Source organism: Erinaceus europaeus, chromosome 15 (genome assembly GCF_950295315.1).
Source record: "Erinaceus europaeus chromosome 15, mEriEur2.1, whole genome shotgun sequence".
Taxonomy (NCBI): Eukaryota; Metazoa; Chordata; class Mammalia; order Eulipotyphla; family Erinaceidae; genus Erinaceus; species Erinaceus europaeus.
Window position 1 is genome coordinate 47,591,772 of NC_080176.1, and position 13,567 is coordinate 47,605,338.

Below are 13,567 nucleotides of genomic sequence, written 5' to 3' on the forward strand. Positions count from 1 at the left end.
GAACAGTTGACATATGATAGAAGGGTACAGGGTGGGACAGTGACTACATATTCAGATGTTACAGTATCTCCGAAGACCCTATCTTGGGGGTAAGCAGTGGCACGTTGAGTTAAGAGCATATAATGGGAAACACAAGGACCTGTGCGAAGATCCCTATTCAAGCCCCCGGGAGGGGGGGAGCTTTCACAAGTAGTGAAGCAGGTCTGTAGGTGTCTTTCTCTCTCCCTCTCTATCTTCCTCTTCTCTCTCAATTTCTCTCTGTCCTAACCAATAAAATAAATAAATAAATAAACAAACAAACAAATAAATAAGAAGACCATACCTAAATCTTAGGTATAAACAGTTTGTGTGCACAGGATTCTAAGACTGAGGTCAGTCTTAAACTTCTTGCTGAATTGGCAAGATAGAGCCATTGAGTTGGAGTGTAATTGACTTCATTAGAAAACATTTTAGGGTAGGGGTATAGCATAATGGTTATGCAAAGAGACTTTCATGCCTGAGGCTCTCAAGTCCCTGGTTCAATCCCCCACACTGCCATAAGCCAGAGTTGAACAGTGCTCTGGTAAAAGAAAAAAAAAAAAAGAAAGAAAACATTTTAATGTGGCACCTACACAATTCACTTTATGGACTGAAATTCATGATTCTTACATCAATAAAAACAAAATATATTCCTAGTAGACTCTAAACATGTCCTAGCAAGGTTTTTCTCAAATAATTATTCAATTTCACTTAAGACTGCTAGTAATGTATTTCTCCAGTCAAACTTACAGTATTAACAAATTATAGTATTTACATCTAATGACCTCTCCTAAACACATGCATACATACAACACAATATTCCTAGGTACACATATCAATAAGGGTTTTATCCCAATAATACATAGAAATAAAGTCCTACAATTATTTCAAGAACTGCTTTAAGTGACTTAAAATCTGAACTTGGGGGTGGGGGAGATAGCATAATGGTTATGTAAAAATACTCTCATGCCTGAGTCTCCAAATTCCTAGTTTAATCCCTACCACCACCATAAACCAGAGCTGAACAGTGCTGCAGTAAAAATGAATAAATAAAAAGTCTGAACTTGCAATGGAAAAGCATCTCTGAGCTCTAACTTTATCTATAGTTTGCTATGATGCTTTAAAACCATGAAAGAGTCTCTGCTTTTGTACTTTGGTTTAATATATTTTAAAAGACATCAATAGACAGCTCAGCTACCTTGAATTTTTTCAAACATATTGTCTCTTAAGAAATTAACTACTGACAATTCATTTCACATAGATTAGTGTTCTATTAAGGTACATAAAATATGATATTTCTAAGGAGGTCATTTATTACCTTTTTAAGAGATCTCAATTAACAACTATCCTGTGATTATGTTTACATAAAGAAGAAAAGACTCAGTGTTTAACATTAGTTTAGAATTTTAACAACACTCAATAAGATCTGTATATTTCTCTATTAAAAAATTGCCAATCAAATTTTGGACAGGGAGATAATACATGGGTTATGTGGCAGACTTTCATGTCTTGAGCCTGATTTGTGAAAGTGCTAGATTCAACTCCTAGCACAGAATCAGACCTGAGCAGGACTCTGGTGTCAGTGTCAGTCTCTCTCTCTCTCTCTTTCTCTCTCACACACACACACACACACACACACAGACTAAAATAAGACAAATACATCTTTAAGAACAAAACAAATTAAAGTTTGGATAATATAAGAGGAAATCCTATTTTTCTGTAACAGATACTAAAATCTATTGAAAAAGTGTTACCTAAAGCCAATTCTTCCTGCTCTTGCAGAAAGATAGTCATATGTAAAGCATGGAGCCTCAAAAATATATCTGGAGCTATGGAGATAACATAATTGTTATGCAAAAGACTTCTATGCCTGAGATTCCAGTCTCAAGGACAGTACCCAGCATCACCATAAACCAGAGCCCAGATGCACCACTGCCTCAAACCCCTGGTCCCCATCTGCAGGGGATAAGCTTCATGAGTGGTGAAGTAGAGCTGCAGGTGTCTCCTGGTCTCTCTCCCTCTCTATTTCCCCTCTCCTTTCAATTTCTGTCTCTATCCCATAATAAATAAATAAATAAATAAATAAATAAATAATAAATTAAAATATATGAATATTTTACTTTATATTAAAATAAATATTTAGTTATGATAACACAAATTTCCAGGGACTGGGTGGTGGCGCACCTGGTTAAGCAAACATAGTAGCATATTCAAGGACCAGGGTTCACTCCCCACCTGCAGGGAGAATGCTTCATGGGCAGTGAAGCTGGTCCACAGATGTCTCTCTCTCTCTCTCTTCCTCTCCCTCTCCCTCTCCCTCTCCCTCTCCCTCTCCCTCTCCCTCTCCCTCTCTCTCTCCCTCTCCCTCATTCCCTCTCTCTCATTCCCTCCTAATTTCTCTCTGTCCTGTCAAATAAAAATAAAATAGAAAGAAAAGAAAAAGGGAAGAATGGCCAGTAGGAGCAATGAATTCAATGAATTCATAGTGCCAGCTCTGACCTCCAGAGACAATCCTGTTGGCAAAATAAATAAATAAGTAAATAAATAAATAAATAAAAGACCAGGTAGTGGTGTAATGTGTAATGGATAAGCACTCACATTTCAGAGTGCAAAGTGTTACCTAAAGCCAATTCTTCCTGCCTTTGCAGAAAGATAGTCATATGTAAAGCATGGAGCCTCAAAAATATATATGCAGCTATGGAGATAGCATAATTGTTATGCAAAAGATTTTTATACCTGAGATTCCAAGGTCTCAGGAACAAATATCCAGCATCACCATAAACCAGAGCTGAGCAGTGCTCTGGTAAGGAAAAAAAAAAATGTAGCTGGGTTTTAATCATCCAAATTCCCTAAGTTATCTTCCTCAAAATATAGCTACTGAGTTAATACAAACCATATGTTACATAATAAGAATTCTAGTTCATATGACCTACCAAGTAAAAAAATTGGTAAAAATAGAGAGGTGAACGTTTCCTAGACTATGATCCCAGTAAAAGTTCATTATTTTTTTCTCTTTCTAAACGTGTTCAGACACTGACTGAAAACACGTAATGCACTACTGCCACCCATCCCATTACTCAGTATTCACTCAGTGTTCCCTGGCTTACATTTTTGCATCTTTTTTCATAAAGAGCTACAAGTCATCTAAAAGCAAGGACAATATGGGAATAAAGCTAATAATTAAATAAATAATTTAATTAAATAAATAATTTTCAAAGGAAAAGAAATACATGTCACTACTAAACTATTGCCATACCATATGGGGGGAAAAGTAATAGGTCCTCACTTTAAAGATTTAAAAATATTAGCATTTAGATCTTTTAATTCCTGTGATTTCACAAAGAACAAAATGGAAGCAATTTTTACTATATTTCCAAGAAATTATATAATTCTAGCAGTAGATTACTTAAGTAGTTGGTATTCTATGTTAAAATAAACATTAATCCAATGGAATGGCTCTTGAAGAATATTAAATCATGCTGCAAAATTAAGCTTTTCACTAATTTCCTATTGTTTTTAGACAACCAATTAAGAAAACAGTTGATATTTGCTGCAAGATAATCCAAAGATATAAGTAAATAATAGCACTCAGTAAGAAATCTGTGCTTAGTGAAATAGCAAATAGAGCACAAATGTGTAGCCATCTGGAGAATAAGAAAGTCAAAAGTAATAAGCAGCATTCAGAATTTATTACAAAAAATATGCCAAGAGCTGCTTATAGCAATTTCCTATGGAAATATTCAAATTAATGGATAAAGAAATATATTATATACTACATACTTGTGCCCTACTGGTATCATTTTATACATTATATCTGGCATAGTAATTGCTAACTAATCAAAATTAGCTCAGCTATAAATCCAGTCATATTGATTGAAAATAACCTGCCACACCACAAATTGCCAGTTATAATGAATGAAACACAGGTCTATGACATTGGTTAGAGCCAGAGGGATATGATAGTGGGTCATCCTTGACATCATATTACAGAGTGTAAAGAAATTAATAAATCAGAAAGCAACTGAGATATAAAGCAGGCATAAAATAGAAGGTAGGAAAAGTGAGCACTCAAAATGAAAACAAAGTAGGTGAAAGAAAACAACACAACTTTATAGTGTACAATTTACATAAAAATATAATGTACAATTGACATCAAAAGAGTTATGCAGTGAGATGAAATAGCTCTCACATAGTCACAAGTATAATGCCAGCAGCTCCTCTCTTGTAAGATAACTTCGAAAATCTAAATGTTGGAAGAAGAAATGGAGGTGGAGAGCTCTTTCTCACTCTCTTAACCTCTTAAGGAATGTTCTCCTTAATTTCTCACTTTTTCATAACTATTTCACGGTACTGTTATTCTTATAAAAATGTAAATACAAACCAAGTTTCAGCTGTTAAACAGAATATATTAGATCTTTATGATATGATATTATTTGACAACAAAAAAATGAAAGTATTGATTCATGCTACAACATGAATGAAATCCTTAAGGTCCATACCAGGTGAAAAAAGTCAATCACAAGACCATATATATATATATACATATATATATATATATGGCTTATTTTATACAAATTTCCACTATGGCCAAGTCTATAGAGACAGAAAGCAGATGAGTGATTGCTAAAGACTGGGAAGGAGGTAGAATGCATAATTTATGCTCATGGGTAAGGGTTTCTTTTGTAAGAATGAAATGTGCTAAATTTACAATGTGCTATTTGAATGATTGTGTATATACACTCAACTACTCAAATTTCACTATTTCAGGAATCAAATTCTATTACTTTGTGGCATTTTTCTGCTGCATCTCTGAATGTAGTGAGAGACTATCTGTTGTTTTAGAATGGTGGGGATTAGTAGAACATAAAATAAAACTTACTTTAGTCTAAGTAAGATTTGACAGATTAAAAAAAAAAAGAAAAAGAAAACAGTTTCTAGACCTCCCTTCTAAGGTCAGACTGTATTGTACTTAATCCACTAACCATATTAAATATAATTTCAGATTCTTGACTACACTAGTCACTCTTCTGCAAGTCCTCTGTAGTCACAGTTAATGGTCACTGTATTATAATACAGGCCCTTCATTGCGTACATCCTTTGTGTAACATTATTCTAGAGCATGCCAGGAACATTTCATTATTTTATGGAAACAGTTTCTAAACATTATATTCACATGCTCACTCAACACTGTTCATTGAAATATATGCCATGCTAGGCACTACAGATATAAAAATAGAATACCATTTTCTAGTCATTTGTAACATTTCAAAGGAATACAGTTATGAACAGAGCCATACTACAGTGTCACATCATATATTTGAGGCAAAATGATACATATCACTAAAGTAATCAAGGCAAATACTTTCACTAAGATTAGAGGAAGTACAAACTGAGATAAAGAGAAAAAGCTATTTAAAAGAGACAAATAACCTAATTTGATGACAAGCTAGATATGATAACAAAGAGGAATATAGATTAACCTCAAATTTCTACACTGGAGGGAAAGATTAGGATAATGATGCCGTCCTAAATTTATTTTATGTGAGGAGGAAAGGCAGAGTGTTAGGGAAAATGACCCTTTTAATTTCATTTATGGGATATTATTTTTATACTTTATTATAAAATTGATCAGATCACTCAGCAACAACAAGAAATGTTGTCAATGAAAGTCTAGAAAAATAATGTTAACAATTTCCAAGAAAATAGCCAAAATGAATACAGTCATAGAAGCAAATAGTAAGGCATTTTAAGAGCCAAGAATTTAAATGATTGCATATATATGATCAAAACTTGGAAAGAAAAAAATTTCATTTCATGTCATAGTAGTTCATAGATGAGACTGAATATGTGTCTTAAATGATGGTAGATAAAACATGGATAAAGGAGTAGGGCAGAAGGAATGAACTGACCAAATTTTCCATAAATTGAAGAGTTGTGGTATGGAAAGTACTTGGAATGATCTGTAGATGCAAAAGAGCTTGCTGGTTTGATGCTTCTACTGTGGAAACGGTAAGGACATTTAGCTGAGAGTATCTGTCCCATCGTCTATACATATTGTGTGTTCATCTTATTTGTTATGGATTGATTGCATTTTATCTGAAGAGCTACTGACCCTTGGACAGTGCTATGAAATGCACTAAAGATACTGTTTTTTTTGTAACTATGAGTCCATGAACTGTTTCTCAGAGCAGGAAGCATTGATTTGTCACTGTTAATAATAAATGGACATACTGATATATCTTAGTAGACCCATCTCCAACAAGATTGCTCTAGGCACAGATGAATAAACAAATTGGGATCACAGAATCCTTTTTTTTTTTTTTTTTAACCAGAGCACACTGTTCAGCTGTTCAGCTCTTACGGCTATCTTATGGTGGTGCGGGAAGGGGGGGGATTGAATCTGAGACTTTGGAGCCTCAGGCATGAGTCTGTTTACATAACCATTAAGTCATCTACCCTCTGCTGGATCACAAGAATCAATTACCAGGGAGTTTCTAGACTTTCTTGTGTGGTTGTAAAATGGGAATCTGGAATTACAGTATTTCTTGGAAGCCATGATTTTAGCTTGATAGAATAATTAGCCTGAGAGTGAATATCATAATCAAACGGAAAAAGAAATGTAGATTTTGTTCCTCCTATAGATAATAGAGTGTAACTCTTATGGAGGAGGCCCAAAAGGTCCTGCAAAGTCCTACAGCCTCCCCCGCCCCCCCACCCTGGGGTTTAGGCTTCCCTGCCCAGACCGCATCCTGGACCATGCCTGACTCACCGGATCCCCAGTCTCTGCGCCACACTTGGCCACTCTTTGGGGGTCCACCCACGCAGGCGGCCACGCGCCTGGGATCCGTTGCCTGGTGTCCAAGCAACCGCTCAGAGGACTGAAGCTTGAGCTCCGGTTTCCCCAGTCTTTTTGGACTTTCCCTGTAGATGGTTTCTTCTGTCCTGTGTTTTCTGCTCCAGAACAAGCCGTGTCTCTCAGCATACTAGGCCTTTCTTCTACCAGTCACCTTCCCACACTTTTCTTTCTTTTTGTCTTAATAATTGGCCCCAATAAACACCTTTCCTCTTTACTAAAAAGGGAGAGGTGGAGATGAGTCTCAGCTGTTTTCTGCAATAGATATGATTCAAGTTACATAGGTCTGTGGACTTAGTAAACTAGAAGACTGAGGGCTAAATTTCTATACTATCTGAAGGTCCAGATGTCCCACCTTCATGACCACTTCGCTTAAATGGAAAACTTCCAGATTTTGTTTTCACTTTCAAGGTGATTTTAGGATTGAAAAGCCTGAGCACACTACTAAGGAAGAAAGGGAAACTACTTTTGTGTCTGGAGTTTGAGGGTTAGGAAATATGAGTTCAAACCAATTCTCTAAGACTGTTAATATTTTTAATGAAAGCCAATCCTACATGTTGAATCATCTGTGCTCACAAAACATTAAGCAGCACAAAGTTTGTATGGATAGTATGAGTGGAGGCTCTTCTTCCTCTTCTCTGCAGTGAAATAAACATATGCTGTGACTTTAAATATATCCTGTAACTTTAAAGAAAGATATTTACCGGGGCTGGGGGGGTGGTGCACCAGGTACAGTGCATTTATTAACATGCACAAAGTCCTGGGTTCAAGCCCCAGCCCCCACCTACTGGGGAAAGCTTCCGGAGCGGTGAAGCAGTGAGGCAGGTGACTCTCTACCTCCCCCTTCCCTCTCAATTTCTCTCTGTTCCATCAAAGTTGAAAAAATATATACATATTAACCTTGTACCATATACTATTCTTATCAATTGTATTCGTAGGTGAAATCAAACACAGTATAAGAATAAAATACTTAAAAGCGTGGTCAGAGAAATATTAATATGCTCATGCTGACAATATTTCTAGATAACACTGAAAAGGTCTACGGAGTTTAAAAAAAAAAAAACAGTCGGGCAGTAGCACAGTGGGTTAAGCACAAGTGGCACTAAGTGCAAGCACCTGCATAAGGATCCTGGTTGGAGCCTCTGGCTCCCCACCTACAAGGGAGTCACTTCACAAGCGGTGAAGCAGGTCTGCTGGTGTCTATCTTTCTCTACCCCTCTCTGTCTTCCCTCCTTTCTCCATTTCTCTCTGAACTATCTAACAACTATGATATCAATAACAGCAATAATAACTACTACAACAATAAAAAACAAGGGCAACAGGGAAAATAAATATTGAAAAAAAACAGTGAAAACATCAATTCAACCATTAGTTATTTCGAATGAAAGCAACTAACAAGGTCATAGCTAGAATAAAATCCTTTAGCCAAAGATATAAAAATGAAAGTAATAACAAGTGAACTAGAGAAGAAGGACTTAACCTTAGGTTAACATATGCAAAAGCAGACCTCTTTTATTAACTAAAAATAGATTTCAGAATACAATTTCCACTTTCCCAATTCCCTCCTTTATTTAAACTTGACATGTTAGCAACATAACAAATTTAAAACAAAATAACTCATTTACATACAAGCAAATTTATGAAACCTCTAAGTATCTAAATGAATACAAAAAATATCTTGAATTTACTTAAAACTTTACCCCAAAGAAACTTTATTTTTGACAAGTTTCTTTTAATCATTTAGAACTCAGTGATAATTGCTGTACATACATTGTGGTAGATAGAGTTCGATGATGAACTATTGACTCAGTTCCCCTGATATGCATGCCCTTCAAAATCCTCAGAACTTTGAATATGATAGATTTTATTCCCAGAATTTTGATCACATGATTATCATATAACACAAATGTTTTTATAGGGAGCCGGGCTGTAGCGCAGCGGGTTAAGCGCAGGTGGCGCAAAGCACAAGGACCGGCATAAGGATCCCGGTTCGAACCCCGGCTCCCCACCTGCAGGGGAGTCGCTTCACAGGCGGTGAAGCAGGTCTGCAGGTGTCTATCTTTCTCTCCCCGTCTCTGTCTTCCCCTCCTCTCTCCGTTTCTCTCTGTCCTATCCAACAACGACGACAACAACAATAATAACTACAACAATAAAACAAGAAGGGCAACAAAAGGAAATAAATAAATAAAATAAAATTTATAGAACTGAATTAATAGTGTTATTGTAATCTGCTATGTTTATAGCAAGACAGAACTAATACACCAATTAACATCAAATAAACAAAAACTGGGTTACAAGCAAAGATACAAGGTTATCTCTAGAAATGCATGGCAATATTCTAACTGAATCTCAAATAAGTTAGATAGCAGACATTACAAAATAAAATCAGTAATAGATCTATGCCAGTAACAAGAACATAGTACACAAGGTCATCTTGTTAGGAAATAGAAAAACAGATTTTTCTACAACTATAGAACTAACAGAAGAAGCTGATTTTTCTATAGCAACAATAAAAGTCAAATAGTAGAGAGATTTACTCAAAGTACATAAGATGAATAATGCTCAAATAAAAGTACATTTCCTGAAAAACTATCATTCAAGAATGAGAGCAAAACTAAAGTTTGAAAAAACAAAAACAAAATGTACCATCTGTAGACAATGAACAATGTACTCGAGGAAGAAAGTAGTAAAGATATTAAAAGATATTAGAGAGGTATGTGGTATATTAGAGAGGTATCTGAACAATAACTAACTGGATGGAAACACATCAACTCTCCATTTATCTTCTAACTTGACTTTTTCTTCCTAATCATCCCTGTCCACTTAATTTTTAAGACCTGCACATCCAACTGTTCTTACATATCTCCTTAGAATTTTAGGACATTTCAGGAATTAGAACTAACAATATAATGTTCTAGGACCTACACCAAGATTATTCAAAGTCACTTTTAGATAAACTAAATGTGGAGCTCACTTATCATAGACAATTAAGTGAATCTTTGAACTGTTAAGACTGTTGTATTGAGATGGACCAAAGGGTCCTCAGTTAAAGCATTATAACTAACATCTAATTACATACAAAATTGTATCATGATATCAGTCTTTATAAATTAAAAGTTGTTTGATGGAGGAGGGGCAGAGGTATAGCTTACCAGGTATGATGCCTGCCTTGTTGGACAGAAAGCCCAGGGTCAAGTTCCAGCACCATAGGAGAGGTGCCATGACACCGGGCTCTGAAGCTATGTTGTCTTGCTCTCTCTTGCGCTCTCTCTCTCTCTCTCTCTCTCTGTCTGTCTCTGAATGAAAAAGCATCTTAGAATAATGAAATTTTGCATGATTAAAGCTTTGACTCATAAAAAATATATTTCATCAATAATTCTCACATTCAATTAGTTTACACCTATATACTTCTTTCTTTAAGATACTTGTCTATGTACATTTTAACATTTAAATCATTATCATCTTTCCAAATCATTTTATGGAAGGGGATAATAATTTATAGTACAGTTGTTGGCACATGCCTACAATTTCTCATCTCCCCATGACAGGTGTCTGCAAAAGCACTTTCACCCCTAATGAAGGTTCTTTGCCAATATTGAGTACCAGGACTCCAATCCACTCTCTGTTCCCTCGTATCTCCTCCTCCCTCAGAGTTCTTTGCATTGGTGAAATATACCACACTAGTCCACATATGTTTATGAGAGATAGAAAAAGATACCAAAGCACATGAGTTCTAACTCTGGTTGGTTTATAGAGGGCACTGCCGGGGATATAAATTTGGGATTTCTGAGACCTCAGACATGTAAGTTCTGTGATGTAACACTAGCTATCTCTCCAGTCAGCAATTCCTTCTTAAAGCAACTCAATCCATCTTTTAATTGCAAGTAATTCTTACTGTTGTACTTCAAGAAAAATGAGAAATTCCAAAAAAGCCTCTAGTGATTTTTTTTCCCAAAGCCATATAATTTAAGGATATCAAGATTAATGCCATTTTGTTCTGTCATCAATGTTAAAGAGCTTAGAAACTATCTTCAATCTGCTAATACACTAAAGATTACTAACACACTTTAGTAATAGACATCTGCTAGATATATTTTGGTGATCATCTTGCAGTAAGTACAACTATTCTAATAAGGAATCATTATGTTGCATACCTGAAGCTAATAAAATGTTATAGCTAATTACACTTTAATTATGAAAAACAACCACCATGGCTTTCTGAAATAAATTTAACAAGATCCTACATACTAACTACTCCTGCAGGTCTCCTTGTTGCTGTTCTCAGTGGATAAGCTGTAGTCATTCATCAAGGCAGGTGGCCCTGTATTTTCAAAATAGCATTCCCTTCATCTTATCCACTTATAGTTCAGAACTTAATCAGTTAAGTCAAACTCAAACACTTTCTGAGACGTTTTATCAAAAATTTGCTTGAAAGGGCGCCACTCAGTGGAGCACAGGGTTAAGCATACATAGGAAGCACAAGGACCCCTGCAAGGATCTCAGTTCAGTTCCAGCACATGGTTCCCCACCTGCGGGGGGGGGGGGGGGGGTGTCACTTCACAAAAGGTGAAGCAGGTCTGCAGGTGTCTCTCTCTCTCTCTGCCCTCTTTCAATTTCTCTCTGTCCTATTAAAAAAATTTTAAAAGGCCACTAGGAGCAGTGGATTCATAGTGCAGACACAGAGCCCCAGCTATAACTATGGAGGCAAAAAAAAAAAAAAATTCTTGAAAGACTACTTGGAGACTACTTGTTTTAAAGATGTAAAGTTCAGCATAATGGTTATGCAAAAAAAAAAAAGTCATGTCTGAGGCTCTGAGGTCCTAGGTTCAATTCCCAGTACCATCATATGCCAGAACTAAGCATTTCTAATCTCTTACTCACTGTATCTGTCTCTCAATAAAATAAATAGAATGTTTTTGTTTTTTTTAAATAGTGAAGTTCTATATTTTTTCAGCACTCTTTTATTTCTTTACCTGAATTAGATGCAATCAACAAGTTGCCTACTTGAATATCATTAGCTTAACAGATTATGGAATCTTTTTATTGTATTAGATTTCTCTCTTAAATTTTTATAACATGGTATTTTTATTAAAGAGATATATTAAATGCACCCCTACATTCATGGATGATCATATAGTTAATCATGTTATTCAGTGATTCCGTACAAAATTCTGCATAAGAAAATGGCATGTGGAAGCAGGCTGGGAGCCCCTTATCTCTGTCTCACTGTTTCTCTCTCCCTCTCCCTTTCCCTTTTCCCCTCAGCCTCCATCAAGAAAGAGGGGGGGAAAGATGGCTGCCAGGAGCTGTGCAGTCTTTGTTGTACATCCACCAAATCCCAGTGATAATGCTTGTGGCAGGAAAGAAAAGGAAGAGTAAATAAAAGAAAAAGAGAAAGAAAGGTATGAGAGAGAGAGAGAGAGAGAGAGAGAGAGAGAAACTGAGGAAGGTAACTACTGAAAGATTAGACAGGGTGCTATTTTATGCAAATCAGTCAAACCTGATATAAATGATGAGATCTGTATAGCTATCTGAATTTATCCTTCGGTCTTGTTTGCTAAATATTAAGCTCAATTTTGGCAAATATGTCTGACCATTGGTCCCTATATTCTACTGCAGTATATTGCATTAATTTCAATTATATATTTTTGTTGTATATATTGTAAATTTCTTGTGAAAAAGTGAGCTATGTAAACTTAAATCAAAAGTGAATGTGAAGAGGATGCTCAATAGAGACATAGATTGTAAAATTTCATACCATTTAATGAGCTATCAATATTAATATCTTTCCTGCTTGGGGAAATTAACTTGCTGTTTCTAAGTCAATCATGATGCCTCTGATCACTAAGGCTATTTGAGCACATTTAGATATTGTCTCTATGGTAACATTGATTTTTAGATTTTTGTCTCTGATAACATTGACTAAAGCTGAACTAGCATCCAACAACTGACCATGATAGTGCAAAGCAGCAGGTCTTATCAGGCAAAGGAAAATTCCCACATCTCTGATCTCTCATGAAAACATCACCAAACAATATAGTGGAGACTTATTCATGTGTTTTAGACTTATTGCATATGCCATACATAGTGAAGTTTTTATTTATACTATATGGTACCCAGTATGCAATATAGAATTATTTGAGTATATTTCTTGGAATTTTAAATTAGAAATTCTAGGGTTACCCCTAAAAATAGAGTAAACACACTTGGTACTACACAAGAGAAAATAGAAACATACCAAATGTTCTGTTAAACCCAAAAGTATTGCAGAGACAAAATGTAGACCAAATAAAGAAACAAAGAGCAAATTGAAAATTGATATCATTTAACTTCAAGATTTACTATAAAGTAACACCAATCAAGAAATGTGCAACTAGTGAAAAAATAATTAATACAATCAGTTAATTCTTGAGAGATTGTTTGGAGGTTCTAGCAGGGGAGTGCAGCTATTCATACACCCTTGATGGAAGACTGGTCCATCCCTATTCAGGGGAGGCCATCCTCTTAGAGCAAGCACACAGCTTCAGGAGGGACACACATGGAGTGGTGAGGGAGGAAGGGGACACCCGCCTAGCCAGCCAGATCAGTGAATCAACCCTGGCGATCAATGGGTGATAGATGTCCCAGCCAGATCACCCTCACATCCACAATCAATTAATTCTTGACAGCGGAGCAAAGACAATTCAGTAGAGAAAA